At 43.5% G+C, this 20,850-nt stretch overlaps 1 long non-coding RNA gene across 1 annotated transcript in view; it reads right to left on the reverse strand.

The window, feature by feature from the left end:
- Window positions 1-20,850, reverse strand: part of LOC149868300 (uncharacterized) — a 148,633-nt gene that overhangs the window by 118,216 nt on the left and 9,567 nt on the right. The window contains exon 2 of the long non-coding RNA XR_016441217.1: window positions 14,379-14,542. This is a non-coding gene — a long non-coding RNA (uncharacterized LOC149868300). The remainder of the gene's footprint in view (window positions 1-14,378; window positions 14,543-20,850) is intronic.

Below are 20,850 nucleotides of genomic sequence, written 5' to 3' on the forward strand. Positions count from 1 at the left end.
AGGGCTACTCATGCTAGCTCAATGGCAGCTCCCCAGGTACAGCTGGGTAATAGGTATGAGGCCCTGACAGCCGTGGAGGAGGAGGTAGCAGACGATACCTGCAAGGGAACCGATGCTACTCCAAGCACAGCACAGCCCAAGAGCTACTGGAACACCAAGAGGAGACGCCGGGTCCTCGTCATCGGTGATTCCATCCTGAGAGGAACAGAGGGGCCCATCTGTCACTCTGACCCCATGACATGCAAGGCTTGTTGCCTGCCTGGAGCTCAGATTCAGGACATCACGGAGATGATCCCGGACATCATCCGAACCTCTGACCATTACCCCATGGTCTTCATCCATGTGGGAACGAACGACGTGGCCGGAGCAACCTGGACCACATCGTGAGAGACTACAAGGCTCTAGGGGCAAAGGTCAAGGAGACAGGGGCACAGGTGGTTTGCCTCCAGGGGCATGCCTCCAGTTTTAAATCAACCTGTATACAACCCATTTGGGCTGCACTCAAGGCAATTTAAAACGTGGGGGACTGCTTATTGACAGCCTGACCCTTCCCAGGTAGGGGAGAGGACAGGCTGTCAAGAAACGCATTCCCGAAAGGAGGGGTGGCAGAGAGCAGCCCTCTGGGCTCCCTGGCTGGAAAGCCTCCTGTGTAATTCTCCAGCCAGGATGCTGGGATGCAAAGTCATGAGTACGGCCACTAAGGCTGAGTTCCATTTTACACATAAAATAGTGATGCAGCCTTTTTGTTGGGTATGAAAAATATAGCCTATTCTCCTCAGACTTTCATCACTTATTCTTTGAGTCCATAATGAAATTTCTGACAAGTTACAAGTACCATTACAAGTACTGTTACAAGTATTATTACAAGAATTATTTCTAGCAATTTACAAGCCTCTGTTATTGAAACCTGATCCATTGTTCAATTATAAAAAGTTATGGGGGCCAGGGAGGGGGCTGAGAAGCTGACAACAAGGTGTAAAGGAAAATGTTCATTCTTATCCCCTTGGCCAAAATGCTCTTACTGCATAACCCTTCCCCCACTTCTCAGGGACAGGTCCTGATTTTTCAGCTTACAAATACTGTCACTCTATTCATGTTTAACTAATGGTCAGGTAGCATGATGGAAACCAATGGGCTTATAAAGACATTAAACTTTTATTTTCTCTGAAAGAAAAATGTGTATAGTTTTTATCTTTTCTTTTTATTGTTTGTAGTGAAACAACTTTACAAGTTTCACCACAATGATTTCTTCCTTTTGCTGATGGAGCGGTTCACAGAATTGTGCACAGATAAGGAGAGTGTAATATCTCTTCCTGACCTGCAAAGTGACTTATTTGTCAACTGATGCATTACAAAGCTGGACACAATAAGCCAAACTGAGCCTAGTATAAATCTGATAAAATCAATGCGGTTTCCCCATGGGTGAAATTGGTCCTGTATCTATTATGTCTCATCATTAAAAATTCAAGAACCGTTTATTACTGACTTTATGTTTAAAAAAATAACCAACGAAAAAGCAGGACAAAAGACATCCAACAGAAAATGAAATGCATTTAAAGTAGGGACAAATATGCACTTTAGCTGCCTTAAAAACAAAAGGGAATTGCTGCTCAGGAAGGCGTGCCAGCTATTATGCTGGAACTATTACATCAACATGATCCTGTAGCAATACAAGGTAGCTAAATCACCTTATCATTGACACACGATGAAGCAGGGTTAAAGTTAGAGTTGTTTTGCTATACTTGTATGGCTACAGGATCATGCAGATATAATAACTGCAGCACTTCAACTCCGATTGGGTATCCTTTGATACTGATAGAACCGTTATGTCAGCCTATATCCTCAGTTACTCAAATAATAGCAAACAGTGTATGCTGATGTTTGCTATGTTTTTAAAAAAAGCATTGTTATATTTTAAGCAGTACACCACTTACACATATAACCAGAAAAACTGAGCTCAGGTATAATGAAGAGAACATTATAGTAATGTAAGTAATAATAATAAAAATAAGAAAGGAGTTTTCATTAAGAGATTACAATTACTTTTCAGACACATAGAACATTATACATACATAGATAGCTCACATAGTCACAGACATTCAGTGTGTGGGATGCACTTATATCCAATCATCTTTTTAAACTCCATAAAGTGTTTCCAAATTGCCTCACATCAAGGAGAAATTGTATTGAAGTTTATATGAGATTTTTTTATCCTCTTGACATTTTCCTGCTAGCAACCAGTCACTGCCTTTTTATTTCTTTCCGGGAGGTTGGGAGCAGGGCAAGTGGTTGAAGTAAAATGCATCTCTCCAGAAAACTACCTTTTCAACTATCTATTGAGTTTATTTCTTGAGTAACACGATGGAATTCTTCATGGACACAGAGTAGCTCTCTGCAACTATTCTTAGCTTTGCAACAAGATAGGACCATCCTCTGTCTTCTTCTAACCATGAAAATGGTGGACAAACTGACTTAAACTAAAAACAACCCCTAACCAAACAGAGATCCTTCTGAGGTCTAAAGAAAAGTTTTGCCTTTTTTGTTACTTTGGTTTGAAATTTTGCAAACCTCTTCCAGAAGGGAAGGGAAAATATAATAAAAAAAGCTATTCTACTCCTTGGTTTCTGCCCTTTGCACTGCCTACACTACCACTCAGACTCAGAGAGCAAGACTCCATTCCTACATCTTGTCTTTGTAGACCAGGGTCAGCAACATTTTGGAGTGGGTGAGCTGCAATCAGTGCTTTTCCTTGTAGTATCACTACCACTGCCACCACTTCTCCCTGCTGCCCAACTGCTGCATGGGTGAAGTCCCTTGCCTGTAAATCTCCCCCGCAGAAGTCCCTTACCACTGAAATGCTGCAGAAGCCACCCCCAGCTTCAGATCCGACCTACGCTGTGCAGATTGGTGTCCCTCGCTCTATGGGATAAACTTTCCCACAAAGGGAATTTGCCATTAATTTTTGTTCTGTAGATACACAAGCACATTACTGGTGCTTATTAACTAATAACTCATAATAAAACACATTCTGATAACTTTTCCTGCCTGGAAAAAGCCAACTACTGGAAATTTCACAGGAAAAGCCTTTCATCACAATATTCCCAGGGTTTTGCCAAAACAAAAAAAAAATAAGCATCTAAATTTGGATGCATCTCCAACTCTTTGGAGGTTACTCATCTTCAGACTGCAGGCTGGGAGGCCTTCAGGATACCATAAAGAGTTACTGAAAATATTTTTTCTCAGTAAAGGGTGATCAAACAGGCTCAAGCTCACATCATATTATAGCTACCTATTTAAAGCAGACAGACCTTGTAAAGGCCTCGTTAATATAGCTATATTCTCTGGGTTGTTAATTATTTTGGCTGACACTGGATTATCTTCATGAATTCTCTAATTGGAGGCCCAAGAGCCAAATATTACAACTTAAAACAGATCTGTTGACTTCCTTCTTATCTTTCTGCAACTTCCCCCTTCTCTATGAATACCAGTTAATTTCAGAAATCCTGCCGAATGTTGAAAGCAGTATCTTAAAAACAGGAAAAAGCCATCTGTCTACAACATCAGCTGAAGGCACAAGAGAAGTATAAGGCCTCTCAGAGCCAAATGCTTTTGGCAGCTCTGCAGTCCAACCTAAACCTGCAATTGCAAACCTGCTGATTTCCCCCCACCCCCTTTCTGATTCTGCAGGCCTCCCAGGCCTGGAACAGAAAGGGTAGCCCCATAATAGCTTCACAGTCTCCAGCTAATAAACAACAGAACAACAACATGAGATAAAAATAACCAAGAAACTCTGTTTAAAAGTCTAATGGCAATGAGAATTCATCCTTGATGATAAAAAATAGTACCAGAAACCTTATCTGGAATTTCTTTTGGACCTTAGCTTTATACTAGACTGGGAATAAAAATTATTGAGAACAAGGAAATGTTAGGAGGATCATCCTCCAGATCTGTTTTTCTCAAATTGTGTCTCAAATTCTTCTAAATCACAATTCAAACTCTCAGTGCACAGTACTCCAAAGGAGCCACTGATTTATGCCTCTGATTATGTCCACCTCTGAGGTGGTGTTTGTGTTTAAAAAAATTAAGTGTAAAGCAGATGCAATAGATTATGTCCTTTGCTATAAAGGGAACAACACTGGAGTTTCAATGTTAGTATTCCGAAAATCAAGGCAAAGTAACAGGAAAATAATTTTTTTAAATACAGACCATGCACAAATATATTAGAAGGAACATTTACGTAATTGTTCTGACATTGAGAAATCCCAATTTCCCCTTTCGTCCTGACTGATGTGGCTCTGCTTCAAGAACTGCCCCTAATCTGATGTGGAAGGTAGTATCAAATTTAAATTGCAGCCATAACAGTCATATTGCAAAAGCAATCCTGGTTTTCTCTGAATCAGCATGCTCTGTTTGGTACAGTCATGCCTTTCCTTAGCCAATAAGAATTACTTTTAGGGATTGTACTTTTAGGGCATGTCCCCATGAGCAGGAATGTGTTTTCCTAGCGACAAAGAACAGTGGTACAACAGGCCACTGCCACTTGTCCCCCAGGGAATGCATGTGCCACACACACTCTGGTGCATGGCACATTGCTCCAGGTGGGGTAGGGGAGGCTGGGGCCAGTAACTTTGCTGGCCCCAGCAGCTTTACCTCTGGGAGGTGCAGCTGCAGTGATCCTGCAGCAGGGACCCAGGCTGGCAGCCTGAGTGTGGCTCTGGGTTTCCAGGCTCTGGTTTTGGATGGCATGTAATGCTACCGCCACATGTGTTGCCCCACTTTTTTTTAGGTGTGGGTTTTTTTGACCCCAGGATCTGAAAAGGCCAACCCCTCCTCCCTGCACCACACACACACTACCTGCATGTGCAGTGTGTGCGGTGTCACAGATTTATGCAGCCACATACTGCATGCCCATGCTCATCTGGACATGCCCTTAGGGTGGATAGGCAACTGCAAGCTTCCCAGTAGAGAAGACGTTGTAAGACAAATACCTGCGTAACACCCTCCTAATCTTTCTAGTGCTGTGAATCTTGTGTCTGTTGGCATACCCAAGGACTGAATCTTTCTCCGCACTTCCAGAGCATCATACAATCTGACCTCTTTCAAACATATATACAGAGTTTGAGAAGAATGGCAAGAGCCCCAGATGTAAGTTCTTTCTGGCAGTGAAAATTCAACTGTATGTGAAAATCAAGTAATCTTCAGAGACAGAAATCATCTACTATGTGACATATCCCCTGTTTCTCAACATCTGTAGCAGGAAGTTAGGCAGGCTTTACAGTGTTTGAAGAAAGCAAGTCAGCCTTTGTCACATGACAGCTTTCCCCAGTTTGAGATAGGGCACCACAGAAGTCCCAGGGACTCTCCTTTCGTACATCACTGGCAGCAACCGGAACTTAGAAATTTGGAAGTTAAAATGTTGCTTGTGAAATGTATGAAGCTCAAAATTCACAAATCTGGGTGGCTAAAATCTCAATAAGCATATTGCTTAAAGAAATCAGAAGCTGTGGGCACTCAGCTCCTTTGTAATTCATGCTGCTTATTTAGAAACTCAAATACAGATTCAGGAATCTAATTTTACTTTCAAAATTTTGGCTTAAGCTTATAAGAGCATTGAGAATCTTCTCTCTCATAAATTGTAACACTGATGCGCACCATTAAACGCTGGCTACATTTGCTTTAGTAATAACATAATTAGTGATAATAATATGCATGAACCACAAATCATAAACCACTTACTTTATAAGTAAAATTAGCTCCATTTTACAGAGGGTAAAACAAGAAAGGCAGAGATTGTACAAGTGACCTGTCCAAGATTATATTAGTATATACTCTATCTATATTAGTATTCTAATATAATAAAAGGCTTAGTCTGTCTGTCTGTGTGTCAGTCTGTATGTCTGTCTGTCCATAACGCTTCTGGCAAATTGCATATGCGCGGCTGAGAGGGTGGGCAGCGACTGGCTGGGCAGCCTGGGCTGTGCAGGCCCAAGTTTGTGCCTCTGCTGGGGAAGTTTGGCAGTGGGGAACACGCCCAGGCTGCCTGGACAGAGGGGCCTACCTCCATGCCTGAGGGTGAAGGGGGATCATGGAGGGAGTACTCCTCCACCACCCACCACAACAGCCAGCAGAGAGGGGGAGGTGGTGGGCAGGGAGTGGGGAGGCAAGCAAACATGGGCCAGGTGGACCTGAAGTGGGGGGGAGGGGAGGGAAGGGAGCTGGGTCAGATACAAAGCAGTGGTCCAGAGGGTTGTGTTCTTAAAGCCTAATGGAATGAGGGGGGGAGCAGGGTCAGACCCGAAACAGCAGGGGGAAAGGGGAGCGCAGGGCCGACGTGTGGCTCCGTCCCCACCGCTCCCCTGTCATTCTTGACAGGCAATTTGTTAGTGTATATATATTATGGAACCTTGGAAAAAATCACTTAAACTCTGTGTTTTGTTTTACCATCTATTTTGTGTGTATGTTCGTATACATGTAGGAACACAGGACTGGATGGGTCCTCTCAAGTCTTGGTGTTCAGCTTTCCATCCCTTTGATCTCCCTTGCAGCCCTTCTCTGCACCTGTTCTGTTTCAATTACTGTTTCTTGAATATGGGTGACCATCATGGTACAATGCCCCAGCTGAGGTTTCAGCCTTGTACAACAGTGCTTATACTTCTCTTTCACTACTGAAAATATTCCTGATGCACCCTAGGGTCACATTTGCCATTTTCAGAGGTGAATCATACTGGCAGGTCACATTCTTCTTACGATAGACTAGTATACCCTCTTCACCTCACTCATTTCTACCTGATGATCACCCAGTTTACAGCCTAAGCTTTTGTTATTAGGCCTCAAGAACACAACCTTGCACATTATACTACTGAATGTCATCCCATTTCTGGTATGATGTTCTCAATGTCATTCAGTTCTTTCTATATTATTTCACAATATCTGGACAGATTGAAGCATCCCAAATCCATGTCATCAGCACATTTCATCAGTACGTTCTTAATAATTGTGCCAAAGTCATTAACAGAAATATTAAACAAGATCATTTCCAAGACAGATCCATAAGTAACTCTATTAGAAATCTCCATCCAGCCTGACACCTCCTAATGGAATACTACTCGCTGGGCATGTCTACATGAGATGCTATGTCACCATAGTGACAAGCTACTTCTCTGTAGTGAGCTGATGCTACTGCACAGCAGTGTGAAAGAAACACCTGTGCAGCATCAGGACTGTGCAGCAACACTGGTTACTGCATAGTCATTTAGTACTTGCTTAAGCAAGTCACAACTCCACAGTCTGGTGCATGTGTAGACATGCCTGCTGCCATCTACTCTTTAGATAGCTCTTGATTCACCTCTACTAATCCTCCTCCTTGTTAATACTAGTTCAACTAGTATTTTCCCACACGGCACCATATAGAATATTTTACTGAGGTTCACATAGCAGAGGACTACTGTGTTTCCTTTGTTTGGAAAGTCAGTTATTTTCTTTAAAATATACCACCTCATCTGTCTTAGGTAAAGTTGTGCAGGGGTAGATCTAGAATTTGGAAAGGTGGGGTTGCAGGTGGTGAGGTGCACCATAAGATATGAAAAAAACACATTTTTCTCCAGTTAAAAATAAACTAAAAGCTCTACTAATATGCTAGGAGTCTATAGCTCTGGTATTAAGTTTAAGATTCCAAGGTCATTGGAATCAGTTAAAACAATCTGCAGGGCTGTAAAATAGAAGCTTCATTATCAGGAGCAACTAACAGATAGCAGAACTGCAGAACAAAGAATGGCTTGATTGGTGGAACATCGAGACCATTAAAAAGAAGAGGTCATTAACACTTGTGGAATGAAGAGTTTAGAAGGGATCCAGTAGAGCAGATTACAGTGAGCCATGAAGTCAATTGATTCCCTCAGCCTGCCTAACTAGAAATGCTGCTGCCCCTGCCAGGTAATTGGTTTTTAAACCTGTGGTGGACCAGGAATCGAAGAGGGTGGGTACAACCGCACCAGTGCACACTCCCAGATGCACTCCTGAACCTGTCTCACATTTAGTTCCATTTCTCCCTTACCTTCATGTTAGTAATGATCCTTTCTTGAAATCTGTTGTAAATCCTTGGAAACTATTGAGAGCAGGATTACAGGCCTTCCAGTTCCCAGTTATTTCCCCCTTTCTTATAGGTGCTTCATTTGGTATTCTTCAATCACATGGTACAATCTCTAACTTGACAGATTTATTAAAAAATCTTTACTACCGGCCTTGCCATTTCTTTTAGAATTCTAGGAAGGAGATTATCTTGTCCCACTGACTTTAGTGCATTGACTTCAGTTTTGCTACTACCTCATTCTGTTGTACACAATGCTTAGCTGAGATAGCTTGCTGTGCTCAGGAGAAAACCATAAAAGGAAACTGCTGTATTAATTAAAATCTCCCCTTCTCCAACTTGCTTTACACTGGAACTGGATCAAAGAAAGAGACAGTAATACACACAGCACCCTCACAATCTGCTAAACTGGAGGAAGTAATCTAGAATTTATTTGCTACTAAATGTGATCAAGCTGGTTTGCCGAGCAAAATGAGAACCAGTCAGGTGGTCCAGCTTACAAATACTGGACCAAATGAATCCAGTTATAAACCCAATGAAGTCAGAGCAAGCTGGGGTTGCATTTAGCCCAGAAACTATTAAGAAAAAAAATGTGTAGATGGCAGGGATAGAGAACAGAACTTGCTTTAGGATGTTTATTTTTAAATCAAATCAGGGGGTAAAAACCTGACAGTGATGGGGAAAGTGGAGAATGGAAGGAGAGATTCTGACTACAAGTTTGCTCTAAGGAATCATTTTGGTGATGAAGGGGATGTCATCTTGGGGTAAGTGGGAATGCTTAGCAAAGGTCACACTGTATAGAGTGACCATATGTCCCATTTTAGCCAGGACAGTTGAAGATTTCAGAGGCTGGTCCTGGCCAGCTGTTGGGAAATATAATGGGCATCCCAGAAATGCAGGGCAGAGTCTGGGCAGGAGTTAGAGTGGTGTGGAGTGCCTTGCAGGTGGGCAGGCAGCATGCAGCCCTGTCCCTGCATGAGGGGTGGGAGGGAGAGAAGGGGGGAGGCAGGAGGGGGAGGGCAGCATCCCACATTTCCCAGATGATGTCTTGGATTTCCGTACAGTCAGCCTACCACTGTAGTATAAGCAACAGAACAGGAGGTCTAATTACCCATATGCAGTTAGCAGACCAAATTCCTGGTGATGCAAGAACAGTGCATAGCTCCTTCTCTATCTCCAGTCAAAAAACAATTGCCATGATACTGTTCTGGTATATGGTCACTGCAAGGGACTCCTATGTCTTCTTCCCATTTCACAGCCTACAGCTTACAGGGCAGGTATTGGCCCTAAAATGGACTAAATTATTATGTAGGTTAGATAATGCAGCATAATGTAGATAATGTAAAAACTCTTTTTTGTTTAAAGCATTGGGAAATATAATCTGAATCTTGTCCTGCCAAATGTGAGCTAAAGTATATTCCCCCTAACTTACTTGTGGCAGGAACTGAGAGATAGTAATAACATGTGCTAATGCCTAAAGTTGGAGAATGTGACGGCAGAGCAGTTAAGACATATTTCTATGGATCCTGAGGTATAAGTTAAGCCTCACTCCAGACTCTGGTTGTGGAACAGAAAGGTGACCAGATGTGATGTGACCTCATCACTCCCTCCTATGCCACTGGCCAGAGACATTAACATGCCATAACCAGGCCAACCTCTTCCACTGTGTTCACATAGCCCAGAACTTGGAATGTCAAAGTCAAAGGGGTTTATGGTGGCTCCAGATGCAGGAGCATCAAGATGCAATCTTTTTAGTTAAAAAAAAAAAGTAATAATGGAAACGCTCTCTGTTTGGAGAAAGGTAGTTAAGCTAGTCTGAAGTTAGGTAGAATGCAAGGCAGGGTGGCACTTCATAGATTAACTCATCCCTGAGAGGCATCTTTCATAAACTGCCATCCACTTTGTCAGAGAATTCCTTCAAACAATAGAAAGGAATAAAGTCAATTACATACAAAGGAAAGGGAAAGGGGAAAGAAAGGGGAGGGCACTGCTGAGAGAAGGGAAGTTGGGTTAAAGAAATCAAAGAGGATAAACAAAGCAGTTAATCAACTGAGGAACACAGAAGTTATAAAAAATAGTCTGGGCAATGGGATAAGACTCCTGAGTCTCTGCTGAGATTGTACATCAGACAGTCCAGCCTGTGGATGATCGCTTTCTGCAGTTTCATGTTTAAGTCATTTGTTTTAGTTTTGCTGTTTAAGAACAGCTACTCTGAGGGCAGTGATGCAATGCTGATGGAGGTTAAAGTGTTCTGTCCTGGGGTTTTGTGTATTTCCAGAATTGGTGTTAAATTGCTGTCTACTGATTCTTTCACAAAAGGATCAACCCATCCATCCAATGTAGACAGTAAAGAGGAATGTAAGCAGGTGACAGCATACATGATGCTTGTGGAGGAATGGGTGAATATTCAATCTAATGATGATGTGGTCTGTGTTGATTATAGGGCACAGCTAGCATCTGGGTCTGTTGGTACACTGGTGAGAGCAGAAGTTTGGAGTTAGGTAGTTTGTTGCTGGAGAGATATCATTTGAGGTTGGCAGGCGAGCTGCCCATAAGCCAGGACAAGCTTGTCCCCCAAGGCTGCCTTGAGGTAGCTGTCATTCTACAGGAGGAATTAGAGGTCATTCATGATGTGTCCAGCTGTTCAAGCTGGGGGCAGTAGGTGACAAGAGGGTTCTGTTGTTCTTGTCACCTAGTTGGTATCATTGCCATTCAGAGCAGGATCCAAGTTTGCCTCTGTTGATATGAGTTGTCTACAGTTTCAGGATTCTGTTGTAAGCATAAGAATTGCTGCTCAAGATCCTTAAGGTGTGCATGCCACCCAGTGGGATCAGAGACTATATGGTTGTAATGTAGAATTTGACTGTCAACAATGGCTCTAATGGTATGCTTGGGATGAAAGCTGGTGGTATAGAGGTAGCTGTAGCAGTCAGTTGGTTTCCAATACAATGTGGTGGCAATGTGACCATTGCAAATTTCACAGTGGTGTCCAAGAAATGAGTGTTTGGTGGAAAATTCAAGATGCAGTTTGGTGGAGGTATGGAAGTTGCTGAAATCCTGGTAGAATTTTTTCTAGAGATTCTTTTCCATGAGTCTATATGATGAAAATATCATCAATATACTTTCGGTATACCGGGGGAATGAGACACCAGCAGAGGAAATGGACTTCAAGATCTGCCATAAATATGCTGGCATACTGAAGGGCTGTTTTTAGATATAAGGAGTCTCCAAACCTGAAATGGTTGCGTGTAAGGATAAGGTGGAGAGTGCGATAGCTCCAGAGCAATGTCATCAATGGGCATAATGTTTTTTATGGTTTGTGATCCATTCTCATGAGGGATGTTGGTGTAAAGAAATGACATCCAGGTAATTATTATGGTGTTTGCTGGAAGCTTGTCAAAGGAGCTAAGTGGCTTTAGGATGTCTATGGTCCCATTTGAATAGCTAGACACTCCCATGACACATGGGTAGGGACCACTGTAATTCAGGCTTCAGATTTCAGGGAAAAACCCAAATTTAGCATTTCCCATGAAGCCCTGGAAAACTGTAATTTGACTAGAAATGGCCTGGAACTGTGGGGGGGAGGGAGGGCAGGGAAAAAAGTTAAAAAACAAAAACTTACCTGAACTGTGGAGAAGAAAGGCAGCAGAACCCCAGAAACATTGTGGAGTCCCCATGGGTTTCCAGGGGCAGTACAGACTGAGGTTGTTCAATTCCCCACTTTGGCAGGGAGTTTAGAAGTCCTGTCCAGCGCAGAGCACGTAAGTACCCCCTGTCCTACGAGCTGTGGGCATAGGCATAGCCCAGCACAGCTCTTCTACACCCTGTTTTGCTTTGCTGCCTTACAGGAGAGAAGCAAAATTTCTTCCTCCTCTTCTCTGCATGGTGGGGCATAGCCTCGCGCAGGAGACCCATACTGGGCAGGGGGAAGCTCTTGCAGTGGGGGGACCCTGCGCCCCATGCTCAGCTGTTGGGGCAGGCACCTGGCACCAGTCTCTTGAGCCCTGCTCTGCTCCGCTGTGCAGAGAAGAGGATGGATTGTAAAGCAGTGGACTTTACCAGAGGGTCAGCATTCCATAAAAGTTAACGCTTAATAAAAGTTGCCTAATGAAGTTTATTTATTATAGTTTCATTAAGAGTTCTAAGTGGCAAGATTTACTTAAAAGTTGCTGTTTAATAAGCAGTGAGCTTTACTTTCTTAAAACAGCTGAAAAACAGGCTGTATGCTGCTGTTCAATGGTAATCAGACTCATGGTGGGCTCCCTCAACCAGTCAGAGCTGTGGGAGAACCCATCCTGACAAACACCTGAAATTGGCTCTGGTGAGTCTGCAGGGAGCCTGCTTTTCCCTCTGCCAGAGCCTGAATTACAGCAGTCCCTACACATACATATAAGGGACTCACTCTATGATTCCAAGGCCAGAGACAATGGGGCATCCTGGATCACCAGGTGTGCAGATCTTGGGTAATAAAAGGTGCCTATCCTTGATTACTGGGAGGTAGAGGCATCAATCCTCTCCTGTGTTTCCAGAGGTAGCATCTTTAAGAGCTTGCATAGTTCCCTCTGGCATTGTTTCCTGGGGTTCTCAGTCAGGATTTAGTAAAGCTGTTGGAAGGTTGTCTCTCAGCTTCCTGTACGTATGCCGTTTTTGTTTACAACAACAGTGGCACACTCCTTAGTGCCTGTTATACGGTACCAGGGTTGTTTTGAAGTCTGAGTACAGCTATGCATCCCACAGGTTCTAATGTCAGAAGTGTTGTTTCTTGGCAATCTCAGAGCAGGTGTGAAGGGAGAGAGAGTTTATATACAGGTCCAGAGTGGGGCTGTGGCCCTCAGGTGAAGCCTAGGAAGCTCCTTCCTCTTGCGCCATGTACAGATAAGGTCTGTTGTTGGTTGATCATTGTGTGGCTCTGTCTCATGGAAATATTCCCTTAGTGTTAGGCAATGGAAAAAAGCCTCAGGGTCCTCATACTGCCAAACCTTATAGAACTGTGTAATGGGGCAGCAGGAAAGACTGTGGGAGACAGCTCAGTGGGGCTTAAAGGTAAGACTGGATACACTGATAACATTGCAGGGGATTACAGAGTTGTGGCTGGAGTATTGAAGTTGGAAAATTTTGCTTTCTTCCACTTTAAGGAGTGGAGGTGTTTACGACAGGCTTCAAGGCTGGATGGGTTAACTGCTTTGTTTATCCTGGTTGATCTCTTGTCCCATTTTTGCCTCTCTCAAAAGTGACCCCTCCTTTCCCTATCCTTTGTATTTGAATAGGATTACCATACATTTGGGTTTCTGGGTAGCACACATGACTTCAGCATGCACCTCCTGAAATCAGAACATGGTTGGCCAGAGCTATGCTCTGGCTGCTGGCCAGGCTCCGTGCATCTGGATCACCACTGCTGCAGCCCTGGGAGGCCCCCAAGGCCCTAGGTAAGGCTGCTGAATCCAGCCCAGATGCTGGCCCCAGGCTCCCCTACCTGACCTGGGGTGATCTGCCATGCACCAGAGTGTGCGTGCAGGGGCATTCCCCAAAGACAACTAGCAGTGGCACAAATATGTGTCGATGCTAGTTGTCCTTGGGGAAATACACATGTGCACTTGTGGGGATGCACCCTGCAAGTCCATCTGATGAAGTAGCCTACAAAAGCTAATGCCTCTCTGAACAAGTTATCTATAAGATACTACCCCACCCTGCCTTTTTTTCTGTTTGGTTGGAGATTTTTTTTTTTTTCAGTGAGACAGCAGCTGTACAACTTATTCACGTGATAAAATCATATTAAAAATGTTATTTTCAGGTGGAAGAAAATGTCAAGGAAGTTTCCTGAGCTCCTGTTTTTGTGGATCATCTGGCTATCACAATGTCGCCTGTGGACATTGTGTGCGTTTGAAACTGGGATTTAGAGCTGTAATTGCTGGCGACCGTTGTTTAACTCAGTTCAGCAGAGGGTTTTTTTTGTTGGTTTCACCATGTACTAGGCTTTGCAATCAATCTGTGGAATAATATACACCAAGTTTACAGCAGTGAGGGAGAAGCTTGTTGGTTTATTTGCTGCACATATGCCTGAGGTTTTAAACTCTCTTGAAGATTAAGTTTTCATTGTACTATCCAAGCATCTGGTTGTAGGTTTGACTCTGTGCTGACAGATTCAAAAGACAGATTATTACTAAAATCTTTTCAGAAACATTCTAGAGGGATGAAAAGTGTTCTCCCCTACTTAATTACTTAGTTTGTAAGACAAACTAAGTCACACTCTGGTATTTCAAATATTTAATTTAGAAGTCATGGACTAAGTCACCTTTTGATCAGGGAAAAATCCTACAGGAATCTCTTTCTGCATCACCAATCCTTCTTCTAGGGTAGGAGAATGGTCCCTGTGTAGAGGCAGGGGAACGGGAGGAATAACTTGACAGAAGCTCTGGGCTGTCTCAAATCCAGGGAGATTGTCTGTCTGTTATTAGTCTGTGAGATAAACAGGAGAAAAATATTTGATCTGTATACATAAAAACTGCTGGCCAAACAGATACAGAAAAACTACTTGTTTTATTAACAAGCAGAATGATGCCTCCCTTCCCCAGTGCAGCATGGAAATATACAGGGTAAGGTCACCTAAAAAGTTTTAACTCTGTTGTTTTGAGGGACCTCCTGCACAGACATTGTTAAAAAAGCAAAATCATTTCAGGAATGTAACCCCTCATAACTCTTGAGTGCCATTGCCTTGTCCTAAACTTTCTGGAAAAAATTCTACCTTCAACAGAGGAGCATCTGTAACTTTAAGGCAAAGAGTTTTAGGACTGGCAGAGTTCATGATGGTGGATAAAAATTAAATATCTAGTGGAAGGTTAACTTCACTCTATTCTTCCCTCTATTTCTGCCAAGTAGGGAGTTGGGTAACTAGAATGTAACAAATAGCGAAAAGAGAGGATATTAGAGGGCCTCAGTTCTAGAAAGATGTCATGATGTCCTATTGAATTAAAATTTAATCATTTTAATAAGGTGAATATTCCCCAGGTACAGTACACAAAACCTTCCATTCATCTTTGCCTCTCTGAAAATGCAATGATAAGGACCATATTCTTTCCTCTCTGACCAGCCTGAAAGCTGTACCCATTTCTTTTTTACAAACACCTTTTCATGGTGATCTGTGTTTTTTGCTCACATTTTACCTGACTATTTCAAGTTATTCTTACCACATTTGAGTTAACTGGCTAGCAAAAACAAAAGGTCTTGCTGGTTATTCTGACTACAAGAAGAAAATGGTGGTGGAGTATTAGTATTGAATACAACTCTGTCTATTTATAAGATGTACAAAGCCCTGTTTCTTTGAACTCGCAATGAATCGGACAACAAGGAGACAGTGCCCTTGCTTACAGTCCAAAAGTCTGTATCTCCTAGGGCAGGGATGGGCAATTGTTTCAGGCAGAGGCCACTTACTGAGTTTTGGCAAGCCTTTGAGGGCCATGACAGGCAGCCAGGGGCAGATAAGTATTAATTTTCTAAATTTTGTAGGGGCCCCGCGGGTCGGACAGAATGGCCTGGCAGGCCGCATCTGGCCCAGAGGCCGCATTTTGCCTGCCCCTGTCTTAGGGCCACACACAACATTGCTGCTTCCATCTTTCTTAGACCATTTCGGTGCACTCTCCTCTTACCTACCAACTCTTATTTCCCTCAGCAACATGCATCCTAATATTTAATCAAGGTATCTCTACCCAAAATATTCACATTTCTGAGCAGCCTTCCCTTTGTTTTGGCAGGAAATGTGCACAACTGTCTCTTATAGCTCTATTAAACCTATTTCAACAAGGTTTGACTCAACTTATAAAATCCTGCAACATGTAAAAGGTCAAAGAAAACATGTTACATCTGAGCTTCACATACTCATTTGGTTAGCAGAATGTCTTGGTTGAAATCTAAAAAGCATGCCATTGCCATGCAATCTAGCTACCTTAGAAACTATGGGTGCAGACAGAAGTGCAGCTGCCAAGTCTAACTCATGGTGATTCATAGAAATCGTCATGAGTTAGACTGATGTTTCCAATACAACAGACGTTTGCTGCTGGATCAGAAGGAGATCCAGTCCAGTGTTGGACTGATCCAAGGAGAGAGGCTGTGTTTTTTCCCTGCCTCTGCTTCCCCCCACCCCACCCAAGGTCCGTTGCTGTCTCTGGATGGGAGGCGGGGAGAAGGCAGGGGAGAAAGGTCTTCTGGGGTTCTCTCAGGTCTGCTGCAGTGAGGGGGTGGGTAGATTGGAGCTGCCCCCCCCACCAATATGAGGAGTTCCAGTCCACTGGCCTACCCATTCCAGTGGGGCTGAGAACCCCAGAAAGGACCTCCCTCCCTCCCGACTTCTCCCCATCCCATCCCGAGACAGCAGCTGCAGCTTGCTGTGTTGCAGCTGGAGCAGACAGAAATTAAGTCGCTCCACTTGAAAGTGGATTCATTTGAACCCTCTTACAATGAAGGTTAATTTGTCTCATGATTGGAGAGCTTTGCAGCTATGCTCTTTTGTTTGGGCATGGCTTTAGAGTAATTTCAAGGGGCCAGTTGCACAACAAATGTCATTTCTGTCTGTGCCCAATAGGGCCTTTTGTTCTCAAAAGCAGCTAAACTTTATAATGATGGTGTAGCTAAGGTCTATCCAACTGACAGCCTATGGGCTTCATGTGGCCTCTTAGGGATTAATGTGTGGGCCCTGGGCTCCTGGTCCAGATGCCACATACTGCTCTGACAGCTGCTTCTGCCAGAGTTTCTGGGCTTCCTATTCCTTCTCAAACTTCCATTACCTAACCTGCTGCTCAGGGACAGGGCTAGCAAGCTCCCAACCCAGGGAGCCAATGAGGCACACTGTAGGGCACCACTCTGGTACAGTGAGGAGCACACTGTGGCATGGCCAAAGTAACCCACGTGGTATGGCATGCTGGGGGTAGGACTGCTGGGACAGTATAACAGGTGGGTGCATGTCTCTGCAGTGTTGAAGGGTGCACACAGTGCAGTGCAGCACTCAGCCACTGGCCACTCAGAAGTTAGACAGCCCTGATGCTAGGATTAGAGCTTCCTCAGCAAGGCCATGGAATTTCTTGTCTGATGAGATCCAAAGCCTTGGATCAAATCCAAATGTCTTTAGATAAATCCTTTCCCCAGAAGTGGTGGACTGTAATTTCAAGAAGCCCTTGAAGATAAAGTGTCCAAATCCTGAACTTGGAGGTCCAAAGCAAATAAATAAATAAAATAGTACATATTAACATTTGTATCATCCTCTTTTTCATTTAAAATAAAATTTATTACTCATATCACTGAGAAGATAACATGCAAATTTAGAAGATACATTTTGTTAAAAATAAAGTCAGTGAAAAAAGTTTCTAACTTACAAATATTCTTAGAGCCATTACACATACACATATTTCATTTGTTATATATACATATATATAACAATGAAAGTATATCAAGAGTATTTGCTTTACCAGTGTTGACAAGAGAACATGTTTAAGTGAACATGCCATCTGTTTCCATCGCCTTCTCATCTTAATGTTGACATTTCACTGCTCTTTCATATGTACCTACATGCATGGATGCACACTGCATATTAATAACAGACAGTGCAAGCAGATGCTGTAACTCCAGTTGCACATATAAAAATGTAGAAGATTTAGTTATTGTTATTTTGAGTCTATATTGTCTGAACAACCATCATAGAATTACATTGATTTTTAAGTACACAAATCTAAACGCTAATTCATCTCTTATGTCACCTAGGGTGACAGATTACAAATTATGAGTCTCTCTCAAAGACTGCAACATGATGCAGAGACAAAACAACTTTCTCAGCTTCCCATAATCAATAGCTGCTTTAAAACTTACAAAAGAGCAAGAATGTTCCTGACAGTACAGCCAAAACCTGGGTGCAATACTGTTGGCGCAATTCCCTTTTTGAGCACCAGATTAAATTCTGCTCCTTCCTTCATAAGCAAAAAAAAGGTATTTCCTACAGTGGAAAGAGTGCAGTTTTGATCTATAACACAGTGGCTCTGGGGAACCCAAACAGCTGCAGCAAAGATATGTAGTCACATAACCTATCTCAGAGGGGATCCCCAAGCAAAGGAAATGCTTCTGGACACTATTCTGATATTAGGTCTGGAGTAGGCCCCATGATGCTGCTCCCTAGAACTCTCAGGTGGAGGAAATGGCCATCAGGTATGGGCAACAGCATTCATCTGATCCCTCCCTGACCTTCTCTCCAAATGCCCGCTACACAGCACCACATATGTGATTCCCTTTGAGGTGCGGCACCAAGTACCTCTGAGGTAGCTGTATACCCTACTGAACAGCCCAGTCACTTACTGCAGGCATCAGAAAAAAGATTTAAGTCACTGGGGTTAACCTTGCAAGTAGCAACTTACAGAGAACTCATATTGCCTTACTTTTTTTAATTAACAGGAGTCTTTTAAAATACAACATGTACAATTTAAAGGTGCTAGTATAGTGCCGCTGAAGCTACTTACTCTCATACGCTACTCAAGGCTAGGTACAGACGTTACACGTAAACCAGTACAAGTGATGAGAAACCAGTCTATACTTGTAACAGAACAGAAGCTTAGTTCGCATAGACTGGTTTAAAACTGGCTGAACCTGGTCTAAGATAGACCTGGATCCATGTGGTACCAGGATTTAACAAGTTGGGGTTAGACCAGTATATCGAAATTCTGCACCAGATCTCCTGATTGAACTTGGGTTACTGTCCTAGACTCCTTTACACTCCTGTTAACCACCCCCATTGTAGGGTGGGTGGGATAACCTCAGCCTGCGCTTCTCTGCTCCAACCAAGTGCTGGGTCAGCCCTGTCCCCAGGCTGCCAGAGATAAGGCAGCTAAGCCTCTGCTCCCCAGCCCTGCACCTATCAGCCAGACTGTGCAGCTGGTGGTGGTGGTGGGGGATATGGAGCCCCCTGTTCTCCTCCCCACCCCCCAGAGTTTGGATCTGCACAGCTGGGGGGGGGGGGGGGCTGTGAGGCAGTGGCTTTCCCTCCCTGCTGCCCGGCTTGGCTGACCAGTAGGACCCCTCTCTACAACCCTGCCCCCCCCCCCACTAACAGGCAGTGGCTGGTGAGGGGTTGGGGCTCTAGAGAGGGGCCCTGTTGGTCAGCCAAGCTGGGAAGACTGCCTGTCCACTCCACTCCTCCCCACCCCCCCGCCTGCTCTGGCCTGCTTGCTGGCTGAGCCAGGCAAGACCCACAGCTGGGCAGAAGGGCTGGCTGTGGTCTGACAGAGGCAAAGCCTCCATTCCCATCCCCTCCATTGCTCCAAGGGACCCAATCCTTCTGTCTGCACAGTGCGCCCTCCCGTGATGTCACTAGCTGGGCTGCCAAGTGTACCATGGTGACCCACTCTGGAAGCCTAGGGCTGGGCATGGGGGGAGGGTGGTCTGCAGTGACAGCAGGGAGCTGGGGGGGTGTGCCTGACAGCCAGTCAATGTGGGAGCACACCACCCATCCCGTCCCCCCCCCGACTTTCTAGCTTGAGCCAGTGCAGGCATCTGCATCCCTGTCCCACCAACAGAAGAGTGGACATGGGTTCCATTCACTCCTGGTCCAACCTATGCAGCTTAGAGAAACCCATGCAAGTTTGATTGATTCTGCCTTGAGCTTTTTGAATGTCTGTACTTAGCCTAATTCTGTCTCAGGCATCTTTCCATCTTCTCCCATGCTGTCCTTGAAAGCTGTCAAAATCTATAAAACCACAAGTTTATTGCATCTTCTAGAATTATCGTGATTGTGAGCACTTGAGGGCAGGATATGGTTCCCCCCGCCCCGACCTTTTTGAATTTGTTCATACAGTGTTTAGTACAACGGAGACCTAATTCCTGATCAGGGCTTCTAGGAGTTACTGTACTACAATAAAACCCATAATCTAGTGTAGGTTAATCTAATGAATAATTAAGGAAAACACTTTGTAAATGCCTTGGGGCTAATGGCAAAATAACAAATGTTGCTATTTATTCAACAAACTGTTATGCTTCTCAGCTAAATTATGCTGATATGAAGGAAACTAAACAATACTTTTTAAAAATTATTATTTTAGTTCATTGACTTAAATGGGAAATTTGCCTGAATAATAAAGGCTGCAAGGCTAATCCAACTGAGTTGTTTTTTTCTACTTGCTGGTACTTGTCAACACCCGTTTCTCCAATTGCTAGGCAGGTCTTTCCCACTATTTTAAAACTCTTTGGTGCTAGCATTATTCTGAGACAGTACATTTTCTAAATGGACTCCTTATTGTAACTGCATAATGCTCTCTCAAACAGAACTTTATAAGCATTAAAAATACCTGCTTGTACATAATCCTCTGACACACAAAGCCTTGCCTTCTCAGTAATCATTTCATTAACTGATCAGAATTATTCATGCATGAAAATCTATAACTCTAATACCCACAAGAAGTAATGCTGATTGTAAAAACAAAAAACCTGACAACCTGCTCTCCATTAGTACTGACACTAAGCCTAGCAGACAGTAATCTGCACATATCTTCATTTCCCACAGAAAATGTCAAATTAACTATATAGACAGTAAAAACCTGACTTCCATCTTGGATGCACATTGTGATTTTCACCTTTTGTCATTAGAAAAAAATCGCTGATCTCTTCTCACTTCCTCACACTGCACCGAAAATTACAGTTCAAGCTTAATAGCTGCATACCAGCAACTGATTCTAGCTTACAACCTACACTAAATTAGGCAATATTTTAATAGCATTTTAGTAACTAACATTAGTTTC

The sequence above is a fragment of the Crocodylus siamensis genome, chromosome 3 (assembly GCF_052110815.1).
Source record: "Crocodylus siamensis isolate JL-2025a chromosome 3, ASM5211081v1, whole genome shotgun sequence".
Lineage (NCBI taxonomy): Eukaryota > Metazoa > Chordata > Crocodylia > Crocodylidae > Crocodylus > Crocodylus siamensis.